Below are 11667 nucleotides of genomic sequence, written 5' to 3'. Positions count from 1 at the left end.
CAGAAATATTTTTAAACAAGTATTAAATGTTCTAAACTTAAAATATTGAAACATTTCAACATATTGAAATTAAGATATTTTATCTTTCAAAAAGCATGATATGATAAGCTGACAAGCTGTAAACTGGAGAAAATATTGAAATATACACAACTGAGAAAAATAATTATACATAGTATGTAAAGAATTCTTTTTCCTTTTTTTTAAGGTTTATTTATTTAGTCTGAGAGAGAGAGAGGAGGAGAGAGAGTGCAAGTGTGTGCGGGAGAGGGCAGAGAGAGGAGAGAGAGAATCTTAAGCAGGCTCTACACTCAATACAGAGCCTACCATGGGGCTCGATCTTACCACCATGAGATCATGACCTGAGCCAAAACCAAGAGTCAGACAAACTGAACTGTCCAGGCACCACCAATATAAAAAATTCTTACAAATCAGTAAAGAGATAAACAACCTGATATAATAATGGACAAATTATATAACTAAACAATATTTATAAAACCTGAACAGTAAATAAAGATATGGAGACATGCTTACCTTCCTTAGTAATCAAAGAATTAGTAAATAATACTACAATGCTCTACAATATTATACCTGCCAGATCACAAAAATTATAACTGCCATTACAAGTTTTGGTGAGTATATAAATTAATGAGAATTAATGTATGTTGCTAGCATGGTTTTAAAGTAGTACAATTCTTTTGGAAAAAAAGTTTGACATTATCTTTTAAGTATAACATTCCCCACAACTCAGCAATTCTATTTCTAGATTTATACCATAGAGAACCCTTACACGTGTGAATCACAAGAATATTTATGGTATTATTCTCTTACTAGCAAAAACTTAAGATACTGTAAACATCTATCAACAGGAAAAAGGAAAAATAAAATGTGTAGTTATCACATAGCAGAATCTTAGATTATAGTGAAAATAAATACAGTTTTTTGAAACCCCATGAATGAATTTTTAAAACTGCTGAGTGATATATCATCAAACTATTTTTTAAATTTTTTCTTAATGTTTATTTATTTTGGGGAAGGAAAGAGAGACAGAGAACGAGTGGGGGAGGGGCAGAGAGAGGGAGACACAGAATCCGAAACAGGCTCCAGGCTTCGAGCTGTCAGCACAGAGCCCGACGCAGGGCTTGAACTCACAGACCACGAGATCATGACCTGAGCTGAAGTTGGATGCTTAACTGACTGAGTTACCTAAGTGCCCCTCAAACCATTTTTTTAAAAGCAAAGAAATGGTAAATACAAATTTAAAGGGGGAGTCACCGGTGTTGGAAAGGTAGAAGGATGGGATCAAGGAGACACACACCCATTGGGGACACAGTAATGATGATGCTTTATTTTATAACTATATTGGCAGACTTGTGAGTGTCCTTTTTATTATACTTTATAACCTGCATCAGTACCAAATGTTACATAATTAAATTATACCTACATGATACATTTTAGAGTATTCATCAAAGCTACACACAAGGACAAAAATAAAGTCATCTGATATAGACTAAACTCTTAACTATACTATACACTCACAACCACTGATTGTTATATGTTCCTTCCAAATTAGTGATAAAAATAATTGCCTTTCTGTATTGTTTTAGGAAGACGATTTCATCTGCAAGTACCAATAATAACATTTAAAATTTATACTGAGGTAATAACATATCACTACCTTCTTCTGCGACAAACATCTTGGTAATGAGAAAACTTTCAATAAGAAAGCTTGACTTGAGAACAAGGAAAAAAAGAATCTTTGTGATGCTTTTAAAAAGGGATCTGCTTTTTCCTTGGTCCCATTTCTACCGATATTTCAGAAAAGCAGAGAAAATGAGAGCTTTCAAAATGGCATATTTTGGCCTTTGGAATATTGTAATTATTTTCTGTGAAAATATATCTGAAAGCAGCTTAATTCTAATTTAACTATAAGAAAATATAAATGTAAATTTTTTCCAAAGATATTAACCCAATTTTCATAAATGGGAAATTGTGAAGAATAAGATTTAACTATTATTAGCAGATTGGGACCATAGACTTGTAAGTATTTTTAACTTTCTTATTTTTTATTCATAGATACCTAGGGTTCTTTAGAATGGATTTCTTCTCAAAATCTCAAAGTTCAATAAGTGTTCATTAAACTTCTGTTGATATTAATTATGATTTGAATTATGTAAGCTTGCTGCTAAAAAAAAATCTTGGGGTTTTTCCTCAATAGGGCCACTTTCGGTTTCATGGTGTCACTCTGGGTCTCTAACCCTGATACAAAACTCAGCAGTCAAGCTTCATCATGTAATCAGGATGACATATCTGATCTTAAGGATGGTACATTTCCAAACACAAAATCCAAGAGAAACCCAATAATGGATAAGACAATACATTTTACTAAAAAATTTAAAAGGAGAAGGAAAGGGGAAAAGATGATCAAGGGTTTCTGACTTGAGCACTTCGATAAAAGTGATGTAAATATTCACTGCAAGGAAAGTAGATGGAACTACATGAAGGCAAGATTTTAGGATCAAGTCATTACTTTGGTCTGAGTATGAAATATCTCTGAGACAAACCAGATGGTGACATCTGGTACTCAAAAGAGAACTCCAAGCTGGAGATACAACTTTGGGAAGTATTGGTGTATGTATAGCTGAAGCTGTGGGTATGGAAGAGCTCTCCCAGGGAGAAAGTCAAAACTGAGAAGAAGCCCAAAGAGAATTGTGATGAGTACACATAGGGAGTTAGTTTAAAATGTTGGCTCCGTCCCACCCCACAGGTCCGCCCTGAAACCCAGAAACTTGTATTTTTATCAAGCAAATGTTCTCTTGGATCAAACCTTAAGAGAAGCTAAATAACAAGGAGGAGCTAATCTTTAGTTTCCTTGAGTTTAACTGTTTCAATACATGCATCTTATTTTATTTCTAAATTAATGTCATGTGTCTTTATTACACGAATGAGGGAATCTTGAAGGAACATGATGACGACATACAACAAGGGTTGCAATTATTTTCAGCTATGAAAGAACGTACTGTGTAAAAAAAATCATACCTGACTATATACCTGAAAATGGCTAATTTTATAAATAGCATAATTATTTATAACTACAAATATTGTGGTGAGAAATATGCCTAGTTTATGGAGAGCAACTCTCTCGCTACTCAAAATACAAAATCACTATTCGGATGAATTACAATAGAATCATGTGACTAGATGACTAACTTATCCAATCTTCTAATTTTGGTGTATCTAAATTGCTCCAGAACAATCTAGCAGAAAGAATCTGCTTTAAAAAGGTAATGCTAAAAATATTTTTACTGAAAAGCATACTAATCTAGTCTGGTTTGGTAACTAAAACTTTAAGTGTTTTGAGTGTACTGATTTTCCTAAGATGGACACTTCAATTAAAGGAAAATCATAGTATCAGTAAGAGTTTAATCTTTTCACATCATAAAAACTTGAATTTTCTTACTGGAAAAAAACTGTATGTTCATGATTGTCACTCTTGTGCTGTTAATAATATGAAAGAAATAGAATAATGAGGTAAAACTGAAATTGAATTCACACCCAAGTAATAAGAAGTCATGGTGAGAATAAAATATTAATAGAGACTAGATGGAATATAGCTAGATTTTTCATTTTCCTAATAAAAGATTCTAAAATCTGGTGTATTTTAGAAAAGTCCTTGATTGAAGCATTCAAAATTACAAAGGACACTTTTTTTTTAACCTTGTCCCATAATAAGATGAGGACAAGGAGATACTTGATAAAAATAAGAGGCAGTAAATTCAGAACAAATTGAGGTAAATAATGCCTTATGAATGTGTATAGTCAACCTGTGAAATTCATTGACCGAAGAGGTCACTGAGTCAAATACTATGGTTGAATTTAAAAAACAGCTGGGTAATTTTATGACCACTAATAGCTTTGGGAGCTCTGCTCAGCAAGCAGAGATAATGATAAGGGTAATCAAATCTCTTGTTTCAGGATGTAAGTTACCAACGGGGGGTTGTCCAATTCAATGCCTTCCTTTCGTCCTCTGGACATTTCTCATAAACACCCACCTTCAGGGAGGTGCAGCGATGGATACTGGTGTTGTTATTCAGCACTTTTATGCTGAAGTTTATAGATGCCTATGTGTTCTTTCACCTTCATCTGAAGTATCTGTAATGTAGGCGCAGCAAAAACTGGTTTGGAAATAGTATGTTCCATGATTGTCCCGATAATCAGTGGTTTATACTTTTGGCAGGGGCCTTAGAATATTGCTCTCATGACTTTTCAATTTATCAAACTGAAACAGTTTGAAACTGGGCAAACATTACATTTTGAGGGTATGAGACTCCATAGTGTCATTTTTTTTGTATACCATTATGTATTGTATTAGTGAAGTTGCCGTTCTTTTAACACCTCATTCTAAATGTGTTATGTTTTAAAAGACAACACGTCACAGAGTTTTAAACTGTGTTCTTATTTAGAAACATTATTGATTGGATTATGCTACCTTTTTATCCTTAATCAGTATCATAGACCAAATCTTTTTATTTAATTTATTTTTATTTAATTGAAGTCAAAATTCAAGTTTTAGTGTTTGAATTTTTTTCACAGAAAAAAATATTTTAATAACTTTTTTAAACATTTCTTATTTTTGAGAGGCATAGAGAGACAGAGAGAGCAGGGGGAAGGGGCAGAGAGAGAGGGAGACACAGAATCTGAGGTAGGTTCCAGGCTCTGAGCTATCAGCATAGAGCCCCATGCGGGGCTCAAACCCATAAATGGTGAGATCATGACCTGAGCCAAAGTTGACGACTTAACCGATTCAGCCACACAAGTGCCCCCACAGTAGAAAATTTTGACAGAAAAACAAAAACCTAAAACTTTGTAATCTTAAAATACAGAATAACTATTCCTGTTGGGTATAAAATTATACATGGCACACACACACACACACACACACACACACACACACACTGTCGTGTATGTGTGTATGCATGTGTGTGTGTATATATATATATATGTATATATAGGTGTGTGTATATACATGTGTGTGTATATATATATATATATATATATACAACACACATCTATCTACGTATGTACATATATCTATGTATATATATACACACACACACACATCTATCTATCTATGTGTGTGTGTGTATTTGCTAACTTGGTTAAATAGGGAGCGTGTTATACATGCTATTCTAAATTTTTTTTTCAACGTTTATTTATTTTTGGGACAGAGAGAGACAGAGCATGAACGGGGGAGGGGCAGAGAGAGAGGGAGACACAGAATCGGAAACAGGCTCCAGGCTCTGAGCCATCAGCCCAGAGCCTGACGCGGGGCTCGAACTCCCGGACCGCGAGATCGTGACCTGGCTGAAGTCGGATGCTTAACCGACTGCGCCACCCAGGCGCCCCTACATGCTATTCTTATAGCTTATCCTTTTTAAATAACAATTCATCATGAACAATTTATAATTAGGTTAAATATTTTTGAATTCTGTTTATCATATACCTATACTATAATTTATTTTACCAATTTCCTCTTTGGACATTTAGATGGGCTGCAATTTTTCACTGTCATAACTGTAAGAAAATCTATGGTTACTTTTCTATTATTGGTTCAAAACAAATACACACTATTTTTGAGGTTTTTGATTCATATTGCCAAGTTATTTTCCAGGGAAATTGAAAATTTTACATACTATCTGTTTAAAAGAGTATAATTTCCTTGAACAATCAAGGGATTATATATATATATATATGTGTGTGTGTGTGTGTATATATGTGTGTACATGCATGTATACATATACATACATATGTGTATACATGTAACATATACATACCCACATATTAATATTTATTAGCATTATTAGTAAAATAGTAAAAACGGGGGAATTTCATTAATGATTAAATTTTTGCATCTTTGATTATTTGCACTTTTAAAATAATTTCCTAAGTTCATTGGTCATTTGTATTTCTTCTTTTGTGAATTACTAGTTCAAGTGCTTTTACTATTATTGAAATTTGGATATATTAACCTTTCCCTTCTATTTGAACATCCTGTTGTTATTAAGGGTATTCGTAATTTGTTTGCATATATTTCCCAGTTTGTTGTTTACTTCTCATTTTACTTATGATGTATTTAACTTACAGAAGTTTTGTTTTTTTTTTCTGTAGTCATTTCCATCAATCTTTACCAGTTTTTTCACATGAATAAATACTCATTCTGATATTTACCTCTATTTTCTTCTTGTGTTTGATTATTTCATTTATCATATTTAACTTCTTAATTTTTTTAACATATATTTATTATTGAGACACAGAGAGAGACAGAGCATGAGCATGGGAGGGGCAGAGAGAGGAGGAGACACAGAATCCAAAGCAGGCTGCAGGCTCTGAGCTGTCAGGACAGATCCTAATGTGGAAGCTCGAACTCACAAACTGCGTGATCATGACTTGAGCTGAAGTCTGATGCCCAACCAACTGAGCCACCCAGGCGTCCCTATCATATTTAACTTCTTAAAAGAATGATCCTATACAGAGAAGATTATCATGGCCCCTATGCCAGAATGACACACAAATTTGTGAGGTGTTCCATATTAAAAAAAAAAAAATTAATTTTTTTCTGCTTTTTCATAAAAACAGAATTATCTGGAAGCACCTGGGTGGCTCAGTCAGTTGGGGGTCCAACTCTTGATTTCGGCTCAGGTCATGATCCCAGTGTCATGGGATCAAGCCTCGTGTTGAGCTCCCCAGGAAGCATGTAGCCTACTTGAGATTCTCTCTCTCTCTCTCTCTCTCTCTCTCTCTCTCTCTACCTGCCTGCCCCTCTCCCTCACTTGTGGTCTCTCTCTCTCTCTCTCTAAAAAAAAAAAGAAGAAGAATTATCTGAATCTGCTTTTTACCTTCAATAGCAAATAATTTCTGGATTAATTAGTAAAATATTATTTTCTTTCCCCACTGATTTAAAATCAGATCTTCACTGTATATCACATTAATGTCAATAATTAAACCAGCTTCTGAGGTTTCTATTGATTTTAATATCTTTTCCTGCATTTCACATTATTTAATTTTATATTGTATTTAAATATTTGAGCATAAATATATTTTATTATTTTTCTCAAAATGTTGGGTTAATCATTTGTTTCCTGATGAAATGTTAAATTATTGTATTATTTTAAAGAAATATTAAATGCAAATTTTTTATTTTAAATTTTTTAGAACTTCATCTTGTTAATTTTTGAGTAGCCAAACCAATAGCACTCCATTTATTTTAGTATTTTATTTTATATAACTTAGTAAATTCTGTAGCTGTATCATATTGTTTGTGTGCTTTATAAATTTATTACAGAAAACTTTATATTTGCACACTTATTGAAATAAAATATATATTCTACTGTATTTTCGATTTGGATATTGGTTGTAGATAGAGAACCTCTTGGTTTTAGACTTGTTGACTTTCTCTATTGATTTTCTGCTGTCAATTTCATTGATTTCTCCTTTAATTTATTATTTTCTCCTGCTTACCATGGATTTTATCTGTTCTTTCTTTTCCCTTAGTTTCCTAAGATGGAAGCTTAGATTATGGATTTTAAGTCTTTCTTCTTTTCTAATATATATATATATATATATATATATATATATATATATGTATATATTCAATGCTATACATTTCCCTCTAAACACTGATTTCACTGTATCCTACAAATTTTGATAGTTTTATTTTCATTTTCATTCTGTTCAAAATATTTTTAATTTCTCTTAAGATTTATGCTTTGACCCATGTTTTATTTAAAAGTGTATTGTTTAACCTCCATGTATTTTGGGATGTTCCAACTATCTTTCTCTTACTGATTTCTAGTTTAATTCCATTGTGGTCTGAGAGGAGACATTGTATGATTTCTACTCTTCCAAATTTTTAAGGTGTCTTATGGTCCAGTGAAATATATATGTTTAAACTCCCTTTTTAATATTTATAACTTTCTTCTTTCTTCTTTTTCACTTTTGCTGCCTTTCATTTTCATTTCTTTTTCTTTTTTTCTCCATCTTTTCTTCTTACCTTCCTTTGTATTTATTTGTGTTTCACAAATTTAACCATTATTAAAAGCAACCGTCAACTGGTGGATTTTATTCCTATATATTTTAGCACTTAATAGTTATTTAAGTCTGTGGGGCTAAAAGATAGGTTTTACTTCCAGTTCTTTTATAATCTGATTGTATATTGCTTTAGTAGCTCACCTCTTTCTTCATCTACCTTAAGCAGATTGAAATTCCATTCTCATTGTATTGTGATTTTCTTCTAAAAATACCAATACATTTTCTTCAACAAATGGGTGAACAAACATTTGGACCAATGAATGTCGATTCTCTTGTTTTATGTCAGATTTTATGGCACTTTCTGAATTTAATCCTAATTTCCTGGAGTCAAAAGGAGCCAGATCATAAAAACACGTGCTGAGAACTCATCTATGTTTAGGCAAGAGTGAAGGTTTCCCCATATGACTCATGGGAGATGGAGATTTTAGCATGTCCACTAAGGTGAAGTTCTAGGAAACTGGTATCTGGGTTGAAACCAGAGACTGCATTTCTTACACCATTCTTCATGAAACCTTTGGCTTTTGAGAGGCATTCATTTGGGAACTTTTACCTGGGTTCACATGTACAGCTGATTTCTGCTCCTATGCACTGTTCCTCTGACAGAAATGGTGATGTCCAAATGATCTAGCTTGGTAATGGAATGGGAAGAGAGAATGGAAGGACCTTTCCCTCTCTGCCTGTAATATACATACACACAAATTCACAATATGAGGAAAATTGGTGTTGCTTGGTAAATGTTAGTCACTCCATAGATGTATATGAGGAACAAGATTACATAGCTATTATCTATTTTAGTGTTGAAGTGTCTGAGGGGAAAAAAATGAGTGTCACATCTTGTATCTTACCCTATATAATTTCAAATGTAATTTGAAATCTCATGTAATTCACAGTGAAAGTCACTTTATCAGGTCCACCTATATTCCCTTGGATTTTCTAAAGTAATAATAATTTAACATCTGTTTTCTTCTGGAGAGAGTTTTCAGAGTTTCCATGAGTAATTATGGTAGAGATATGAACCTGTCTGGTTGAAGCTATCTCTAATATATGTATACTCCAAGGATCCTATAGCTTATTTCTTAACAATCGAGAGGGGGAAAGGAAGTATTTGAAACACTGTACTATGTGTTTTGTCAATTTTCAAATATCATTATTGTATCAGAAACACTTGAAATTGTTTCTTACGAAGCAAAAGTGAATTTTCACTACAGTTAATGCTGGTTGTTAACATTTTGAGGGAAAGAATATTCAGAAATGTTTTTGTCAATGAACTCCATCTTCAAGAATCACTGTTGATAAATGAAATATAATTTTAAGAAGTGAGTAAGCAGAATTTACTGATCCAGTAACACAATAAAAAAGAAATAAAAATTGATGAGGATATAGTAGTCTATAGTCAGATCCTGTTTGCACTTCTTTGACCTCAGTGCCCCTTAAATGCCCCTTAAACGCTTCTAGTTTTCATTACAAACATTGGAGAAGGGCTGTTGAGGTCATTTCCATTCCATAAATATTTTAAAATTCCCCCAATTCCCAAGACTCTATGTATTAGGGTGGAAAAAACTTTCGAGAAAAATTTGTTTTAACTAGTATGTTAATATCATGTAACTGTGGCTTTCAGTGTCTTCTTCATTTCACTTTGGTGCCTGGATTGAATGATTCACCACTAGTGAGGTTACAAGTCAAGTATGGATGCTTTTTTAATAAATCTCTATTTGCAAAATATGTCTATAACTTTCTCGTTCTCATAACAACAAAATCACCACCTCTACAACCAAAACCAACATCTACTTCTAATGATAATATAGTCTTTGAGTTTTTGCTATGTTATAATGGTATAATGATCATTCATAGGTTAGTTAATTTATCATTACAGAACCTCCATGTATAGGTACTAACATATTTAGTAATAACTGAAAGGATAGGTAGATTGTAGTCATAGAAATATTGCATATTGAACAAACATACAGTGGTTAATACACAATTCAAGAGTGAAGAAACTTCATCCTGCCCTTCAAACAGCAGCAGGAATGAAGTGAGAAACAACCTCTTTGACTCTGTCTCATAGTTATGTTGAGATGCTTTATGAACAGAATTCAAAAAGCACTTTAAGGACAAGTAATATTATCTGGCAGGACAGTTTTACTAGTATATGTACGTATGTGTGCTTTGCAAAGAATAATCATCTTTCCTCCAGCACCATCAGAATTATGGAATTTTTCTGTAGGAGATACATAGGTCTTTCCATTGTGAAAGAGAGAGAGAAAGACAGAAAGAGAGAAAAAGAGTGAGAGACAGAAAGGGAGGGAAGGAGGGAGGGAGGGAGGGAGAGAAAGAGAGAGAGAAATGGGAGTCAAGCAAGATAGTCTCTGGGACATGGGTTATATTGAAGGGTTTTAGGCGGCTGTGGAACAGAAATGGCAGTAGAGGAGGGAGCCACCTGTACATGATGAACCTACATGTGGCATTGTAATGAATAAGCCTGATGAAGGAAGTTCAAAAGGCAGTTGGCATAAAGAAAAGTAGCAGCAGTGCTTGGACTGGCCTTAAAGGGTTTAACAACTGGGAACACTGGGAAGAGAAACTGCAGGAGAATGTTTTTAAATAGCACTTATGATAAAGAATGTAAGAAGAAGACATAGAACTTTATGAAGACTTGGTGGCAAAAATATAAAGCCAGAATCCATACCGTGTGTGGTGATCATAGCTAATACTTAGTACTTAATATGAGTAAGGCACTGTGCCAAAACGCCACATAGATTATTTCATTTAATTCTGTGAAGTAGATGCTATTAGTGCTCAAGTAAGGCAAAAAATGCACGCAGTGGTATTCTTCCCAATGCCAAACACCTTGTAAGTAGATATCAAACCTGGCAGTCTCATCCCAGAGGTCATGTTCATCATAACTGATAAGCATAAGCTGCATCATACACACTGAAAGAGAAAAGAAAGAAAGAAAGAAAGAAAGAAAGAAAGAAAGAAAGAAGAGAGAGAGGGAGGGAGGAAGGAAAGGAAAGAAGGGAAGGAAGGAAGGAAGGAAGGAAGGAAGGAAGGAAGGAAGGAGAAGGAAGGAAGGAAGGAGAAAGAAAGAAAGAAGAGAGGGAGGAAGGAAGGAAGGAAAGGAAAGAAGGAAGAAAAGGATGGAAGGAAAGGATGGAAGGAAGGAAAAGGAAGGAAGGAAGGAAGGAGAGAGAAAGAAAGAAAGAAAGAAAGAAAGAAAGAAAGAAAGAAAGAAGAGAGAGAGGGAGGGAGGAAGGAAAGGAAGGAAGGAAGGAAGGACGGAAGGAAGGAGCAAGAAAGGAAGGAAGGAGGAAGGAAGGAAGGAAGGAAGGAAGGAGAAGGAAGGAAGAAGAAAGAAAGAAAGAGGAGAGGGAGGAAGGAAGGAAGGAAAGGATGGAAGGAAAGGATGGAAGGAAGGAAAAGGAAGGAAGGAGAGAGAAAGAAAGAAAGAAAGAAAGAAAGAAAGAAAGAAAGAAGAGAGAGAGGGAGGGAAGAAGGAAGGAAAGGAAATAATGAAGGAAGGAAGGAAGGAAGGAAGGAAGGAAGGAAAAAGAAGGAAGGAAGGAGGGAGGGAGAAAGGAAGAA

The 11667-nt window shown here is 34.0% G+C and overlaps 1 non-coding gene across 1 annotated transcript; it reads left to right on the top strand.

Annotated features, from left to right (window-relative positions):
* The first annotated feature begins 6486 nt into the window (after positions 1-6486).
* LOC124521440 (U6 spliceosomal RNA) lies at positions 6487-6592 on the top strand. Its single transcript, XR_006964525.1, has one exon. It is a non-coding gene; the product is annotated as a U6 spliceosomal RNA (small nuclear RNA).
* The last annotated feature ends 5075 nt before the right edge of the window (positions 6593-11667 follow it).

This window comes from Lynx rufus, unplaced genomic scaffold, assembly GCF_022079265.1.
Source record: "Lynx rufus isolate CCGP_SWC_20201006 ecotype Redwood Valley unplaced genomic scaffold, mLynRuf1.p SCAF_3, whole genome shotgun sequence".
NCBI lineage: Eukaryota > Metazoa > Chordata > Mammalia > Carnivora > Felidae > Lynx > Lynx rufus.
The sequence above is the reverse complement of the archived record's forward strand: the minus strand, read 5'-3'. Positions and strand labels throughout refer to the sequence as shown.